This window comes from Neophocaena asiaeorientalis, unplaced genomic scaffold, assembly GCF_003031525.2.
Source record: "Neophocaena asiaeorientalis asiaeorientalis breed wild unplaced genomic scaffold, Neophocaena_asiaeorientalis_V1.1 scaffold4, whole genome shotgun sequence".
In the NCBI taxonomy this organism is placed as follows: domain Eukaryota; kingdom Metazoa; phylum Chordata; class Mammalia; order Artiodactyla; family Phocoenidae; genus Neophocaena; species Neophocaena asiaeorientalis.
The window spans coordinates 6,512,943-6,531,836 of record NW_020173682.1 but is presented as its reverse complement, the minus strand read 5'-3'; the positions used below and the strand labels follow the sequence as shown (position 1 = coordinate 6,531,836).

Sequence of the window (18,894 nt, the reverse complement as noted above, 5' to 3'; positions counted from 1 at the left end):
TAGAAAGCCCAGAGATAAACCCACACACATATGGTCACCTTATCTTTGATAAAGGAGGCAGGAATGTAGAGTGGAGAAAGGACAGCCTCTTCAATAAGTGGTGCTGGGAAAACTGGACAGGTACATATAGAAGTATGAGATTAGAACAATATCTAACACCATACACAAAAATAAGCTCAAAATGGATTAAAGACCTAAATGTAAGGCCAGAAACTCTCCAAATCTTAGAGGAAAACATAGGCAGAACAGTCTATGACGTCCAACACATATATATGGAATTTAAGGAAAAAAGTGTCATGAAGAACCTAGGGGTAAGACAGAAATAAAGACACAGACCTACTAGAGAATGGACTTGAGGACACAGCGAGGGGGGAGGGTAAGCTGTGACAAAGCGAGAGAGAGGCATGGACATATATACACCACCAAATGTAAAATAGATAGCTAGTGGGAAGCAGCCGCATAGCACAGGGAGATCAGCTCGGTGCTTTGTGACTGCCTGGAGAGGTGGGATAGGGAGGGTGGAAGGGAAGGAGACGCAAGAGGGAAGAGATATGGGAACATATGCATATGTATAACTGATTCACTGTTATAAAGCAGAAACTAACACACCATTGTAAAGCAATTATACTCCAATAAAGATGTAAAAAAAAATTTAGGATAAAAAAAATAATAATAAAGTCTAAGTGACTGAGACTGAAAAAAATTCAACTAATAGGAAGATATTAGGACAGATTATTTTTTATAGATTAATGAATAAAACAGGAACCCGTATGTTTGGCACAGAGCAGGTGAAATAACAGGCTTGAAACTCCCTCTCTTGCCTCCAGCAAAAAAACCGGCAGCTTTCTGAGGAGGTGAGGTACACAGAATGCAACTTTAAAGCACATGCAAGACAAGCGTAACGTGACTTCAGAAAAAAAATTTTGACTAGAAGGGCTATAAAAACACAGCTCTGTGCCATATAGAGCCCATACAATGCATAATATAATATTTGAAAGAGATTTTCAAAGAGTACATTGCATATAAAAACTTTCAAAAATGCTACGTTCACATTAGAATAGCATGTCAGAGAAACCAAAACTCAACAGGCAGATCTTTTCCTAAAGGTACACTCAATAAATTCCTTTTCAAATTGTAAATATACCTCTATATACTCAAGGAGAGCAGAAAGTTTGTGTGGCTCTTTCACAATAAGACCCCTGTTCTGGTCCTAGTAGTTAACAAGTCCTACAGCTTAAATATATATATATATAATCTAGAATTACTTTACACTTTCAAATGTACTTCTTCAAAAATCAAAAACAGAACATCACTGATCATTCCTTTCCTTCTGAACTGAAGGAACAATAAATTAATTTCCAGTGAAATAAATGACATGGTGGCTCACAGTCTAGATTTATGTAGCAGAAAATGTATTAAACATTGAAGGTGCCTTTATCCAATTAATTCACAAGATAAATTTTTTAAAAATTTAATGGTTCTGTTTTTTTCTACTTCCTTAGCCTAATTTAAGATAATCTTTTCAATTATCACAGTCAACTGTGATTTTTCGATTTTACTATGTCCTGTGTTGATTCTGCTTTAGATGCCACATTCTGTTAATGAGGAGGTCTAATTTGTGAAGCACCATTGTGTATTCAGAGGCTTATGGAGGTAATTAAGTGACCTTCTTAGCCAATGATGTATTTGAAAGAAGTCTGTAAGTACAAGGTGCTAAACAAATATAAGACATATTATCATAAAGTACCTATTGCGTGTAAATCTGTACATATACATATGCATATATATATTTAGAATTTTTCCCACTTATAGTCAATAACCCACAGATTAAGATGGGTAAACCAGTTTCTGGTTAAGATCCAATCAGTGAGTTGTGTAGATCAGGCTAAGAATAATACTTGAAACCATAATCTTGACTGAAAAAAATTAACTGTATGGAATACTACACTTCAAAAAACAAAAACAATAAAACAGGGAGTCTCTAATTTATGAAGAGGTTCTATTCCAAAAGTTTACTTGTTGGGTCTGTTATATCGTATTTTTTATAAATATGTGATTAGCTTCCCAGTTCATCAGATGAATCTCTTTAACTCATAATGAACATTATACTACCTGCAACTAATTTTCATGAATGTTCTTCTAACATTTGAAGCCAGCTACCTGGTCTCCCTCATTTTCTGTGTGTACCTTTAACTAATTTTCATAGTAAATGGTTTTCATTGGTCTTCCCTCTCATTTATCAAAGTTTCTCTGAGAACACACCGAGTTTAACACAGCTCCAGATGTGGTCTGACTAGAACAGAGACTGGCAGACTTCTTACCTCCTGAGATATCCATGTGGAACCTCAGAAATGTAAGGTACTATTTTACGTTGTGGGATTCAAAATAAATAAGATCTAGATCAGTGGTTCTCAGCCTTGGTTTCACATCATAACCACCTGGGGTGACTTTTTAGAAATATGTATGCCAAGGCCTCAATCTCAACAGACAGAATAAGGGTTAAGCCTCTTGCATGAGGATATCGTTTTTAAAGCTCTGAAGATGACGTGTATCTAGACTGGAGAATAACCAATCTGGAGAATTATCAAATTGTGTTCCTATTACTTCCAAAATCGTAGCATCAGTGCAAAAATGATTAACTTAAATGCCCAAGCGCTTGTGGAATGGTAGGGTAAGGATACGATCATCTATAACAACAGTGAGTACACTGGCAAAAAATGGCAAAATCAACATTTTTGGAACTCTCGAATTTAATGAAAGGCTTGTAACAGGGGTGTTTATTCAAGAAAAACAGCTGAACTTCAGTAAGAACAGTGAGCTTTGTGGCATCTTAACTTTCCCACCTTCCTCTCCCCAGCTCTGCAGTAGCCTTGAAAACCAACGGCCTGGAAACCATGGTATCTGTGAAAAACCTGCAGCCTGGCAGCCACAGGAGGGGGAAGAATGGGTTTGGAGCTCCCCCAAAAGCCTCATTACAAAAGAATGGTCACTATTTGACCTGAATGGCAACTTTTAGGAAAAGCTCCAAAGGCTTGTCTTTACCTCAGGACTCATTTAATGAGGAAAGTCCTATCCTCAGGGTGTGTCTTAAAAAAAAAAATCAGCGGCAATTATTGAACATAAAAGCTGAGATGGCAATATCAGTTGGGACAAACAAGAGGCTGGAAAAAAAAAAAAAATTAAAAGGAAAATCTTGGAAATGTGAGGTCTATAGAGGGCTTTGAAAAACTCCACCATATTCCTGGGGTTTTAAAATGCCACAAGCAAGTGTAGGGATATGCACGTGCTCAGAAAAGACCTGAGGCAGCTGTGATCGCTTGTCTCTGCCTGACCGTGAAGCCCTACACGAGAAGTGAAGGGTAAGACAGATGTGTGAGCTGCTAGTGTTCTATAGCATGTACACAGGGCCCCACACCAAACGGTAAGAAATCTAATGATGCAAAGTGTTTAAGAAAAGCTCTATCAACTCATTAGCTGTCCAGTGAGCTAACTGAGAAGAAACCTCAGTGGTCACACTGAGAAGGAACACAGATCTTACAGAATTAGTCCAAGAAAGTCAATAACAAACAATAGCAAAAACAACAACAAACAGCAAGAACACAACCCCTGAAAAGGGGGGAATCTGATTTCCAGTGTTTCTCAATTATATTATTTTAAATATAAGGTTTCCAATAAAAAGTTATAAGATATACCAAAAAAAAAAAAGTATGCCACAAAGTACACCCCAGGGAAAGAAAGCAGTCAATAAAATCTGACTGTAAGGAAGCCTGTACCATGTTGGACTTATTAGATAAAGACTTTAAATCAGCTATTATAAATATGTACAAGGAACTAAAGGAAACCATGCCTAAACAATTAAAGTTTGAGAACAAGGTCTCAGGAAGTAGAGAACATTAATAAAGAGATTTAACTTATAAAAAAAGTCAATTAGAAATTCTGGAGCTGAAATGTTCAATAACCGAAATGGGAAATTTACTATATGGGCCCAACATCAGATGTGAGCGGGCAGAAAAGAGACTTGGTGAATTTGAAGATAGGTCAGTTCAGATTATCAAGTCTGAGGAGCCAAACAAAAAATGAAGAAAAATGAACACATTCTCAGAGACCTACAGGATACCATCAAGCATACCAACCTATGTATATGAGAGATCTGGAAGAAGAGAAAGGGACAGAAAGAATATTTGAAGAAATAAGGGCAAAAGCTTCACAAATTTGAGAAAAAAATTTTAACCTATATAATCAAGTATCTTAAGGAATTCCAAGTATAATAAACTCAGATACACACCTAGACACATTATAATTAAACTGCTGAAAGACAAAGAGAGAATCTTGAAAGTTGCAGGCTGCACTTGAAAGTTGTACATGGCTATCATGTACAAGGGAACTTCATTAATACCAGTATCTGACTTCTCATCAGAAAGCATGGAGACATTTCCAAGATGGTGGACTTAGAAGCACCAGACACTTGTTCCCCCATGGAAACATTAAATAAACAACTAACAGACTGGCTAAAGTAACTTTATAGGAGCTCTGGAAACCAATTCAGAGATCTATAGTAAATAAACAAACACTGAACCAAGATAAAGTCACATTCAGAACCTCAGGAAATTTCCTGGCATTTTTACTTGCCCATGTCCCATCCCCTTCCTGGCAATGCTACAGGTCAGGAGGAAGCGGGCCAATTCCCAGTCCCCTCCCTTGACCAGAACAAGAGGAACAGAAACGACTTGCAACACTCTGGCTTGTGGATGAAGCTACCTGAGAGACTGGTCCCTGTCTCATGTGACTGTGAACTTAGATGTGAAATTGTGGCATATGCTGGACCTCAGGTGGCAGCAGCTGTGGAAGACAATGGTACTCATTGTGGGGTGTGAAAACTGCAGGGGGACTGCAGACTCACAGACACCTCAGGGCAAGAAGTTATAAGAAGAGGAATAAAATAGAACATTTAAGTCCCCAAGAAAAAGCTGGGGTGAGACTCTTGGGGAAATTAAGACATTAAAAGCAGCTATGAATATGAGGGACATTTTAAGTAGACAGACACACTGGCCCAGATAAAACACATGCCCAGAAAAGATCTGAGAAGACCTTACACCTTTACCCTAGGTGATTCCAATAGGAATGACAAGAATGACTAGTGAAAGTCTTCCAAGCCAATCTGAAATGACTAGTGGCTGTTTTTTCAAATGCCCGATTTTCAACCAAAAAACCCACAAGATACACCAAGAAAAAGGAAAACATGGCTCACTCAAAGGAACAAAGTAAATCTCCAGAAACCAACCCTGAAGAAACAAATGCATCAGACTTACAGATGTATCAGGCAAAGACTTTAAAACATCTATCTTAAGTATGCTCAAAATGCTCAAGAAATACACAAAGAATTAAAGAAAATAAGGAAAATGATATAGAAATAACATGAGAATATCAGCAAAAAGATAGAATTTTTTTTAAAGCACCAAATACAAACTGTAGCACTGAAAAATATAATAACCAAATTGAAAAATTAACTAGAGGTATAAAATAACAGACTCAAATAGGAAGAAGAAAGAATCAGTGAACCTGAAGACAGGACACTTGAAATTACTAAATGTAAGGAGAAAAAAAAAAAGAGAGAGAGAAAGGGGCAGAGAGATTATTTGAAGAAATAATGGCTGAAAACATTCCAAATTTGAGTATGAATACATGGATATACAAACCCAAGAGGTTCAATATACTTTAGGATAAACTTAAAGAGACCTGATAAAGGTAAATAGAAAAATACAAATAGCAGTGTTATAGTAATTTGGTTTGTAACTCTACTTTTTATTTTCTATAAGATTTAAAAGACAAATTCATAAAAATAGTTATAAATCTATGTTATTGGGTACACAACATGTAAAGATGTAATGTGTGGCACTGAGAACATCAAGGGGGAGTGGGAAAGCGGAACTGTAAAGGAGTAAAGTGCCTGCATGCAACTGAAGTTGTATCAATTTAAGGTAAACTGTCATAACTTGAGGATACTATATGTAATCCCCATGGTAACCACCAAGAAAATATCTATACAATATGCACAGAAGGAAAGGAAAAGGGAATAAAAATATGGCACTACAAAAAATCAACTAAACACAAAGGAAAGCATTAATGAACGAAATGAGGGGAAAAAGCCACAAAACATACAGAAAACAAATATTAAAATAGCGAAAGTAAGTGCTTCCCTATCAGTAATTACTCTAAATATAAATGGATTAAACTAAATATAAATGGATTAAACTCCCTATCAGTAATTACTCTAAATATAAATGGATTAAACTCCCCAATCAAAATACACAGATGGGCTGAATGGATTTTTAAAAAAAGATCCAGCATGATGTCTACAAGAGATTCACTGTAGGTCTAAGGACACACATAGATTGAAAGTAAAAATATGGGAAGAGGCGCAGTGGTTGAGAGTCCGCCTGCCGATGCAGGGGACACGGGTTCATGCCCCGGTCCAGGAAGACCCCACATGCCATGGAGCGGCTGGACCCATGAGCCATGGCCGCTAAGCCTGTGCGTCCGGAGCCTGTGCTCCGCAACGGGAGAGGCCACAACAGTGAGAGGCCCGCATACTGAAAAAAAATATATATATGGGAAGATATTCCATGAAAAGTCAAAAACTATTTGAAAAGAGAAAGAAGGATGTATAATGATAAGAGGGTCAATTCAACTAGATGTAATACAATAATTATAAACATTTGTATAAATCCCAAAATATATAAAGCAAACATTGACAGAACTGAAGGAAGAAACAGACAGGTCCTTAAAAACAAGAGTGGGATACTTCAATACCCCATTTTCAATCATGGATGGGACAATCAGACAGAAGATCAATAAGGAAATAGAGGAATTAAACAACACTATAGACCAACTGGATCTAACAGACATATATAAAGCACTTTATGCAACAGCAGAATATACATTTTTCTCAAGTGTGCATAGAACATTCTCCAGGAAGACTATATTTTAGGCCACAAAATCAGTCTAACTTAAAAAAAAAAAGATTGAAATCATACAAAGTACCTTTCCTGATCACAATGACTGAATGAAAATAGAAATCAACAACAGAAGGAAAACTGGAAAATACACAAATATGTGATAATTAAGCAATACACTTGTAAATAACTATTGGGTTAAAGAGGACATCACTCTATTTCCTAAAGAAAAAAATAGAAGAACAGTAGAGAAAAGTCAATGAAACCAAGAGTTGGCTATTCAAAACAAAACTGACAAATCCTTAGCTAGATTAATGAAGAAAAAAAGAGAAGACTCAAATCCAAAATGAAAGAAGGGACATAACAATTTAGAGAAATAAAAAGGATTGTAAGAATACTATCAACAGTTGTATGCCAACAAATTGGATAACCTAGAAGAAATGGATAAATTTCTAGAAACACATAACTTACCAAGACTGGACCATGAAGAAACAGAAAATATGAACAGATCTATATAAGTTATAAGTAAGGAAATTGAATCAGTAATCAAAAACCTTCCAACAAAGAAAAGCCCAGGACTGGATGGTTTCACTGGTGAATTCTACTGGACATTTAAATAAAAATTAACAACAATCCTCAAACTCTTCCAGAGAATTGAAGAGGAGATAACACTCCCAAATGCAGTGTATGAGGCTAGCATTACTCTGATACCAAAGCCAAATAAGGACAGTATAAAAAATGAAAACTGCAGTCCTCAACAAAACAGTAGCAAACCAGATTCAATAGGATTAGACATTACGACAAAGTGGAATTTATTCCTAGAAAGTATGGGTGGTTCAATACAAGAAAATCCATCAGTATACCACCCTGCATTAACAGAATAAAGGTTAAACCCATAAGAGCACATCAATTGATGCAGAAAAAGTATTTGACAAAATTCAACATCCTCATATGATTAAAAAAACAAGCTCAACGAACTAGGAATAGAAGAAAATGATCTCAACATAATAAAGGCCAAGTAGGAAAAACCCACAGCTGAGATCATACTCCATGGTGAAAGACTGAAAGTTTCTCTCCAAGATCAGGAACAAGACAAGTGTGCCTGCTTTCGGGGAATACAGCCAATATTTTATAGTAACTATAAATAGAATATAACTTTTAAAAATGTGAATCACTGTGCTGTACACCTGAAACTTATATGATACTGTAAACAACTCTACCTCAATCTAGAAAAATTAAAAACAAAACAAAACAAACAAAAAAAGCTCTGTGCCCAGAGAGACAGAGGGACATAACGTTGCATGAGAAACTGGGGTCCAAACCCATGAACTGTGAGCTGACACAGTCTCTGATGGTGATCAAGTGCAGTGTGTGGTCCTGAGAGTTCTTGGCTGAGGTGGAGATAATGATATGATTAACTCAATGGATGAGATTATTAGTTTAATAAAGTAACTGGAAACTGATAAACTGCACTTCCAAATAAAATGGTTACATGGTTTCATGAGCAGCTTATTGTTGGCACACCTGTTTAGAACAGGCTATACCTTTTAGTCGTTACTTTCCATTTTGTATACTACACCTCTGTCAATCTACCCCTTCCTAAACTAGCAACCTCCATTGTAGCCCCCTTTGGGGCTGAGAAGCACGGAATGGGAAACAGTAGCAGGACAGGAGGGGAATCCAGGTGAACGCAACAAATGTGACCCACAGATACTGAAGACAACTTTGTCACACCCTCACTTTTGTTTGGGCCTTCAAGTTCCCACTTGAAAATCTGGCACACAGAAAAAATACCTGTAATATAGTTCACTTTAGTTTATAGGATTTTAGAAACAGGGGGACAGATGAGGAGCCTACTTTGAACTATTTGGTGACTTATTAAAAATGATAGCCGACCCCAGATAGGTGGGCTGCCAAACACGGATTACATTTTAAACAGGTTTTCAATGTTTTAAAAACCTATGCAGGCTTTTTGGCACACCGTGGACAGCTATACATTCTTTGGCCCAAACTTGACCAAATCCAAGCTCCTAAGCCATGTCCATGGCAGTCTTCTCAGTATGAAGTTACAGCCCTACACGCTCCTTTTCCAGGTTCTCTCTGGCTTCCAGATTGGGCATGGCTCATTGGGCCGCTGAAAGTAAACAGAGTGTGATGTCAAATTCCTGCCTGGTTTGATCAACTGTGTTCTGTCACACCTGTAGTCAGGAAGCTAAAATTGCCCAAGCTTGTATTTCAGCCTCACAGAAATTAACTTTTTCCTCGTCTCTTTTGGGGGATCATCCTCATACATCTTCTAATTGGCTTCTCTGTTTGGGGCAGATCCTCAGGTTGCTGGTTTTGAAATTACTAGGTATTTTTTTTTTTCCCTCTGAGATCAAAATTCACAACAAGACATTATTTTCTAAACAAGTAGCAAAATTAGGTTTAAGAAGGTTACAAGGCCAAGCGATCTCATGGATATATTACTGATTTGGAAGACAGATTGAGTTTTCTTCCTAATGCTACAGCTGACTTATTATACAGAGTATTTATTCTAAAATAAAATACCTGTTTCCCATCTAATTCATGAGGAAGTGGTGATTACAAATTAATATGAATTATGTGAATCACTTCTTATAAAAAGGCTAATAAATATATGTAAACTTCTACTTTTTTCTTAATAAAACCTTTTAAAAGTCATTAATGAAAAGAAATAGGATTAAATACTATCTTACAGCATTCATAAAAAGAAAATATAAAAAAACGCAGTGATATTTTAAGAAAGAAACATGATTCTTAAAAATGCTGGCAAAAAGCTTGAAAGTAAGTGATGTAACACAATTATATATTCTTTATGTGAATTCTGTAAGTTTTCAATATCTTATTTTTCATGGAGCACAAATGTGAGTTGATTTTCTGCAGCAGGAAATTTTGGTTCTTAAGAACAAAGAATTTAATACGTGGATCTTCGCCAGATTCAGTTGTTGCATTCTTTACATCACAAGTTCGTAATACTGAACACCTGTTCAACCAATGTTTTCCTCCAAAAATGTGTTTGATCATTCAGCTGGGAAGAAGCAGCTTTTCACTTCCATTTACAAATCTTTCATGCTTTTTACAAAGCAGCTCTTCATCTGCAGCCAGATTTGCAGCTCATGAATTTCACCAAATAACATCACTACAGAGGTCACATCTTAGGATCTCTGTCCTTTTTAGTAATCTTAACAGGAAAACAACAACAACAAACTTTCCTTAAGCCTTAAATAAAACCTTTTAAATAAAGCTACTTAGAAAAATATGCAGTGAATTTTTTGTAATTACTTCAGTTTTATTTCAGCCTCTGTTGTTTAGTTCTTGATAGACTGAAGAATACTGAGTAGTTTTTAAACTGAAGGTGCTTATTTCCTCTCTTAAATATTCTTTCAGGTTTAATATAAGACCATAAAACAGACTTACATTTCACACCCTGATTTTCGAATCATATAAGGAATGGACAGATAATTATCAAGCAGGCAAAACATTTCTTTTTCACTTAGTACATTTTCTGTATCACTGATAAGTGACCAAAAACTATAATATACTGACTTTCTCCAGAATGAAGGAAAATTTTAAGTTTTCTAGTTGAGACACTGGTCTCCTGGTAAAAAAAGTCAATATTTCTCACTACAAAAATCCCACTGTCCATTTGTTCAATACATCTAATTACAATGCAAATACAATGCCAACTTACTTTGTGACTCTTTGTCACAATTATTCCACAGTTCATTACTGAAATACTTTGCTGTCTCACTCATTCACTGATAGGTAGCTTTAAATATTTCCCAGCAAGAAAAGAGGCAATCCATCCAATACACGTAATTTCCACATCTCATTTTCTTAACAGATCTGAAAATGTGTTCTAATGTATATGCTGCTAACAGTATAAAAAATGGGTAACATCTGTCTCGAACAGTTGACACCTCATCACATCCATTCCACATGAACACACACAGAGCGTGCTCAGATTGGCACAGCCCTTAGCTATCACTGACAGTGGCTGGTTTCTGCAGCATTACCGTCAGTGCCATCAATCCAGACAAAGAAGTGGTTTATTTCTAAATGATGCCAACTCCTATGATTCATAAGTTAATAATTCTAAAGTGACTTGCAAAAGCATCTTACATGAAAAATGTGGAAATGCTTTCTTATAAAATAAAAGGAAACTTTCCCTAGAAAGCTGAGTCATTAACTTACCTGAAGCAGAGAGCGGGAGGGAGCGGGGAAGAGGGAAGAATGGGCCAAAATATCTGGCGAGATCTTTTCTGGTTCTGTTATTTTACTGCAAGCTGGATGCCCAGCATATTCAAAAAATGTTTCCTGCCTCTACTCTCCCATAGAACATATACTCTTATTTGAAAACAATTTAAATTTACCAAAAACAGTAGAATATACAAAATATATTCTTGAGGATGCTAACCTGAATAGAACCAAGTGGGTTAAGTTTTGGATAGTGATGTAATATAAGACACGTGAGACCCTAAAGGAGTCCCAAGCATTCGTAACTTCAGCGCATATAGACATTTATAAGTATCTTTACCTACATTACTTTAGCTTATCGAAAAGGCAGCTGATTGTAAAGTGTGCTAGTATTTTACATTTACCACCAAGAGAAGACACTGCCTGTTCACCTGGGACACAGTGTCAATTATAAAACATATCCCTAGGGAACTGTGCTCAAATTTCTACCAATAGGTCATAGGTAACTTTATTTTCTCTCCCTATGTGAAGGAACATTCCAGAAAGGCTCAAATGATGGAAGTTTTGCTTCACTTAACCTCACTCTTTTTTTTTGTAACACTAGAAACGTAATTGCATAAATATTATGCATTTATGTTAAGATGCAAAAAAATGGGCATACAGAATGTAATGAGCACCTGCACAGGGTCTGGCAAACAGTTAGTGCTAAACAAATGTTGTTGAATTAATGACATTATTTGACATGCCTGGAGATTGAGTTAAATCATTATCAACTTTTATCAGTTTTAATTTTATTATATTCATGTACTGTCATGAAGCTCAAGGCAAAATGAAAATTAAGTGTAAATGCTTATGAAGTATAAACCCAGTCTAACTACTAATTATTAAAACTATTATATGTTCTTCACCAGCATCATTTTATATTCTGGAGCTGTCTTTCACAATTACCAAGAGGTAACAGAAGTTGTATCTCCTTGGGTATAATACATGGATGAAAATGAGATAAAATCTCATTTAACCCCCAGATTACTATGTTTAGGTTAAAATTTGAATGAAAAACAAAACAAAAAAACCTTATTCTATTCCTGATTTGTGATTAAATTTTGGTATGAGTATTGAAAAAACAAACATTTTATGGATTTTAATTATTAATTTGGGTTAGTATGGAAAGGATTAATTAATAACATGTAAAATCTTTTCCAACCACAATGCTATAAGATTGTAAATCAACTACAAGAAAAAGACTGCAAAAAACACAAACATGTGGAGGCTAAACAATATGCTACTAAAAAACAAATGGACTGAAGAAATCAAAGAGGAAATCAAAAATACCTAGAGACAAATGAAAATGAAAACACGACAATCCAAAATCTATGGGATGAAGCAAAAGCAGTTCTAAGAGGGAAGTTTATAGCAATACAATCCTACCTCAGGAAACAAGAAACATCTCAAATAAACAACCTACCCTTACACCTAAAGCAACTAGAGAAAGAATAACAAGCAAAACCCAAAGTTAGTAGAAGGAAAAATCACAAAGATCAGAGCAGAAGTAAATGAAATAGAAATGAAGAAAACAATAGAAAAGATCAATGAAACTAAAAGCTGGTTCTCTGAAAAGATAATCAAAATTGATAAATCTTTAGCTAGACTCATCAGGAAAAAAAGGGAGAGGTCTCAAATCAATAAAATTAATAATGAAAAAGGAGAAGTTACAACTGACACCACAGAAATACAAAGGATCATAAGAGACTACTACAAGCACTATATGCCAATAAAATGGACAACCTAGAAGCAATGTACAAACTCTTAGAAATGTACAACCTTCCAAGACTGACCCAGGAAGAAACAGAAAATATGAATCGACCAATCACAAGTACTGAAATTGAAACCGTGATTTTTAAAACTTCCAACAAACAAAAGTTCAGGACCAGATGGCTTTACAGGAGAATTCTATCAAACATTTAGAGAAGAGTTAGCACCTATCCTTCTGAAATTATTCCAAAAAACTGCAGAGGAAGGAACACTCCCAAGCTCATTCTATGAGTCCACCATCATTCTGATATCAAAACCAGACAGAGATACCACAAAAACGAAAATTACAGGCCAGTATCACTGATGAACATAGACCCAAAGATTCTCAACAAAATACTAGCAAACCGAGTCCAACAACACATTAAAAGGATCATACACCATGATCAAGTGGGGTTTAGGGATATAAGGATCCTTGAACGTATGCAAATCAATCAATGTGATACACCATATTAACAAATTAAAGAACAAAAACCATATGATCATCTCAATAGATGCAGAAAAAGCTTTTGACAAAATTCAACACCCATTTATGATAAAAACTCTCCAGAAAGTGGGCATAGAGGGAACTTACCTCAACATAATAAAGGCCATATGTGACAAACCCACAGCCAACATCATTCTCAATGGGGAAAAACTGAAAGCACTTCTTCTATGATCAGGAGCAGGACAAAGATGTCCAGTGTCGCCACTCTTATTCAACATAGTTTTGGAAGTCCTAGCCACAGCAATCAGACAAGAAAAAGAAATAAAAGGAATACAAACTGGAATAGAAGAAGTAAAAGTGTCACTGTTTGCAGATGACATGATACCATACATAGAAAATCCTAAAGACGCTACCAGAAAACTACTAAAGCTCATCAATGAATTCGGTAAATTGCAGGATACAAAATTAATACACAGAAATCTGTTTCATTTCTATACACTAACAACAAATGATCAGAAAGAGAAATTAAGGAAACACACATCAAAAAGAATAAAATACCTAGGAATAAACCTACCTAAGGAGGCAAAAGACCTGTACTAGGAAAACTGTAAGACACTGATGAAAGTAATTGAAGATGACACAAACAGATGGAATGTTCTCGGATTGGAAGAATCAATATTGTCAAAATGACCATACTACACAAGGCAAGCTACAGATTCAATGCAATCCCTATCAAATTACCAATGGCATTTTTCACAGAACTAGAACAAAAAATATTTTACATTTATATAGAAACACAAAAGACACTTCCTTTGTGTTTTTCTTTACTTTTAAAATTGGCATAGTGAATATATAACCATATGCCAACTTATATAATTCTTGAGGTTTAGAACTTTTTGTAGAAGTTGCTTTTCAAAAACAACTCTCCATTATTTGCATATCTTAGACTTGGGATATTCAAAACAAGAGCCACTAGCTACATGTGGCTACTTAAATTAATTAAAACTTAATATAATTAAAAGTTTAGTTCCTCGGTCAGACTAGTCACATTTCAAAACCCACACATGGCTACTGGTTGCAATATCTGAAGAGTAAATTTCCATTATCATAGAAATTTCTTTTAGATAGAGCTCTCTGAAACCACGGTTTGATTGGGATCTATATGAATAATGAGATATTATTTTTTAATATAAATGTGCTTTCTTTCCTCTTGCCTTTCTGAGCACATGACCTCTCTTGCACTTGACCCCTGAGGTATCCTTCTGCCTTGGGAAGATGAGTTTTGTTCTGAAAGTATGCAAGAAAGGAAACCAGTATAATATTCACCTCCTGGTCCTAGAAAATAGGAGTTTTCAAAAGGACAAGAGTCTTGCAAATTAGGGTATTTTCTTGAGGAAAGATGTTTTAAATTTCCTTCTCTCCCATTTCAAGGGCCAGACCTGATATACTAGACCAATAGTCTTCAAAATTTTTGCTCACATATCTCAATACATTTTTGAAAAGGTATGCATCCTCATCTATTTCGAATTGACATCTAAAAATGTTCATCATAAATTTAGTCATAAAAGATGAATTTTGTGATATATTTGACATCAAATTTTGACTCTGCATATTTAGTGAATTCAATTTATGGAAATGTCTTCTATATTATGTAATCAGAAAAGCCAGTCCCCATTGTTGAAATAATCAGCCAAATTATACTTACTGTCAGCTAAGAAATGTGTGACTTCAAGTCTTTAAATTCACAGAAGGGTATTAATTCAGATCCCTTTGATAACTTTGTCACTTCTGAATTGGATGACAGAAAGATAGATAGATAGATAGATAGATAGATAGATAGATAGATAGATAGATAGATAGATAATAGATAGATAGATGATAGATAAATAGATAATAGATAGATAGATGATAAATAGATAGATAGGCCGACAGACAGACAGATAGATAGACAGGGAGACAGGAGATTGGGCATGTGTTCGTTGCCTCGATGAAGTAAGAAGTTGCCTTTTTCAGTGTTTCTTACCAGAAGTCCTTCCTGTCACAGGGCTCACCCTCAGGAGTTATGTATTCTAGAAGTGTCCTTCTGCTTGGTGCTCCAGAAGTTTTTTACTCTACTTAGAACAATGTGCTTAGAAGGTTTAGGCACAGTGAGAGCTATGCTTTCTTCCTTCCTTCCGTACATCCATTCTTCCTTTCTCCATCTACTACCTACACACACCCTCTCCATCTCTCTCATGCCTTTCCCATATTAGTCATTCCCTCAGCCTAAACTGTCTTCCGGATTTCATATTGGCTCCTTCTACTGATATTAACAGCTCAGCTTCCAGAAAGAACTATTAATCTTCTTTGTATCTATTTCTCCCCTTAATTCATTTCTCACTCCAGTACCACGGACTTAAACTCTCACCTCTCAACTGAAATGTCTATGACCGATGATCTCTTCATTTCCATATTTAATGTGCTCTTTTCAGTTTTCAAAGGCAAATGACCTCTTAGGGGCAAATGATACTGTTGAACACTCCTCCTTTCTTGGCGTTTCTTCCTTTCTTGTCTTTCCTGAAATTGCCCTCTCCTGGTGATCTCATCACATGTCAGTCTTCCTCTGCGACTGTTCTTTGTCACTGGTCTTCTCTTGTCGCCCACACCCTCTGCCGTTCATCTTTTTATATATCTCCAGTCCAGAATCTCTCCTGACACCCAGATTCATATATTCAAATGACTGGACATCTATACCTGGATGAAAGCAAATCCCCCATCTTTTCCCCAAATTGTGTTCTTCCCATGTTTGGTAAAGGTTACTAACAAGGTTAGCAACTAAGGTTACTTAGTTGTCAAAGTTAAAACACCAAAACAAAAACAAAGATTCATACTCTCTCTCACCTCTTTCTCATAGCCAACATCCAATAACTCACCAATTTCTGATACTATTTCCCAATCATTTCTTGTATTTGCTCTTCCTCTTCACCCACACTGTCCCTGTATTAGGTCAAACTCTAATTACTTTCCACTGAATCATGGTAATAGCCTAATCAGTCACCCACTCACACATTTTCTAGTGAGCCAATCTGCTTATGTCTCTTCCTTGTTCAAGACTCTTCAGATGTTCATGTTACCCAAATGAAAATGCATACAGAAGTTCTTGGTAAGAGAAGTGAACAAGCAGAGATCCTCATGGGTCTTTCCTTCCCCCAGGAGTGGTAGGAAGGGAGCTGAGAAGAGTTCAAAGATGCTGAGTTGGTGGGAGTGGAGAGCAGTGGAAGGCAGGAGAGGTTCAGGAGAAATGGAGCTCTTTATGAGGGCTCGGGTGTAGACTGGCCTTGGGGCCAAGGGCTTAAACACAGACAAGATGGGTTGTTCTTAAAGTCTGAGTGTAAAGTCTGGGCTCAGTTTGGGTTGCCAGCAAAGGAGACCAGTTGGATATTTGGGACAGAAATCCGGGGCAAGAATAATGAATGTGGAAATGCTGGAATACCTTTTAAAGCTAATAATAGATAAACAGGCAGATTTGGAGTTGAAGTCCATACGAATACAGGACACAGTTTACATGTAATAACAGCACTGATAGAAATGTTATCTATACAAAATGGTATCTCACCAATGATAATATTAAATTCATCATATTTTCAATGATGATTGAGATTTAACCAGTATCTCTAACACCCTTCTCTAGGAAAAGGAAAGACTTTTGGCATGTTTTTACCTATTACCTTCCACTCCCTAACATGCTTTCCGAATCATCTGGTAGTATAGATTCAGATTGTTACTGTGACAACACCATCTGCTTTCATTTTACTTTATGCCATTACTTTTAAAGAAATTCTTTCTTAATAATCTGACAAAATATGAAAGCCATATTACCAACACAAATTCATATTTAGCTATAAATTCTAATGGTTTATTTGTTCATTATTGTTTCTATAACTCATGTTATTCTCTTCCTTAGAATCTTCTGTTTTGCTGGAAAACATTGTAATTTTTTTTCAAAGAAGACCCCTGGGGGATAACTTTCCTAAGTGCTGACATTGCTAAAGGCTCAACGTCTTTATTCTGTCCTTAGTCTACTCTCACTGGAATGCTAGTTTTGCAGGGTATAGAATTCCAGCATAAAAAGTGTTTTCCTCTAAAGACAGTAAAGGCTTTTTTGTTCCTTTTTCGTGTAGAATTTATTGTGAATAATGTTAAGCCTAATGCTGGTGTGATTCTTACTCTTATGTAACTTTTTCCTTTCTTTTAATTTCTGGAAACACCAAACTTGTATTTGTGTCTAGGCGTAGATAAATTCTTTTTCCCTACTTGGCACTAAATGGATCTTTTCAATCTGAAGACTAGAGTCTTTCTTCAACTCTTCAACTTACAGAAACCAACCCCCTCCTTTAAAAAAAAATGACTGTTTCTTCTTTTCAATTGCTCTCTTTTTGTGTGCTTGCGATTCCTATTTAGTTTTTACTTTTACGTTACATTTTTAGCTATTTACTAGACCTTATCATCCAGATAATTACGTAGTCATATCCCAGCATCACACATAACCTAGAATTTATCTCTTTTATTAAATTTATTACTTTTTCAAATATATTTTTAATTTCCAAAAGTTCATTCTTAATCTATGAATATTTCTTTTTTATTCAGGCTTTTTGGGCCTAGTAGTATCCCTCGGGTCATTCTGAGGATATTAATTTTAAAAATTTAATGTTATCTTCTGTTCTTTACATTATCTCTTTCCTCTGAAGTTAGTTCTGCTTATTAATCTTGGCTTGCCTCTGATACCGTTAACCTTCCTTAAAGATAACTAAGATCCTTAAAGATATTAAAGATTCCTTAAGGAAGATTAAGGTCTTTCTTAAAGAATATCCTTAAAGATATTCTTTAAGGATGTGTAGCAATCTTTCTCCAGTAGGCTTCTTTCTTGCTCCCTAAATAATATCATTTATATTTTGCATTTAAAAAATTTCTTTGGACCTTATATAATAGGATTATATTGTATGTCTGCTTCTGAAACTTGTTTTTATTTTGCTCAATATGTTTATGTGATGTATCAATATTGATGAACACATTGCTGAAATACATTCATTTTTCACTGCTGCATTGTATGACATGTTATGACTGTACTATCATCCTGTTGTCCATTTTCCTGTAGGTTGACATTTGAGGTGATTTTATTTTTATTTTTCCTTTTTTGTTGTTATAAAAAAATGGTTCCATTAACCAGTTTGTAATAAGTCTTTTCTACTATTGCTATATATCACAATTCACTTTTTACAAAAGATTACTTCTAGTCACAAATATTTAGGAAGATAGAGGTATGTTAAATTTATTACGGGAATTAAGTGTTTTAAATAAAAATACTTTAGATAAAAATACTCAACAGAGAGAAATATCTCTAGCAATAAGGATCTTAAAGGGAAATCCCTAAACCTATAGGAAAAGAAATTTAAGTGAAGATAACAGAAATGGGCTGAAAAGAGATCCTCAAAGAAAATAATAAAATTT

The 18,894-nt window shown here is 35.5% G+C and overlaps 1 protein-coding gene across 3 annotated transcripts in view; it reads right to left on the bottom strand.

Moving 5' to 3' along the window:
- The window catches only part of ODAD2 (outer dynein arm docking complex subunit 2), a 106,634-nt gene that overhangs the window by 11,184 nt on the left and 76,556 nt on the right, over positions 1–18,894 (bottom strand). The window lies entirely within an intron of this gene.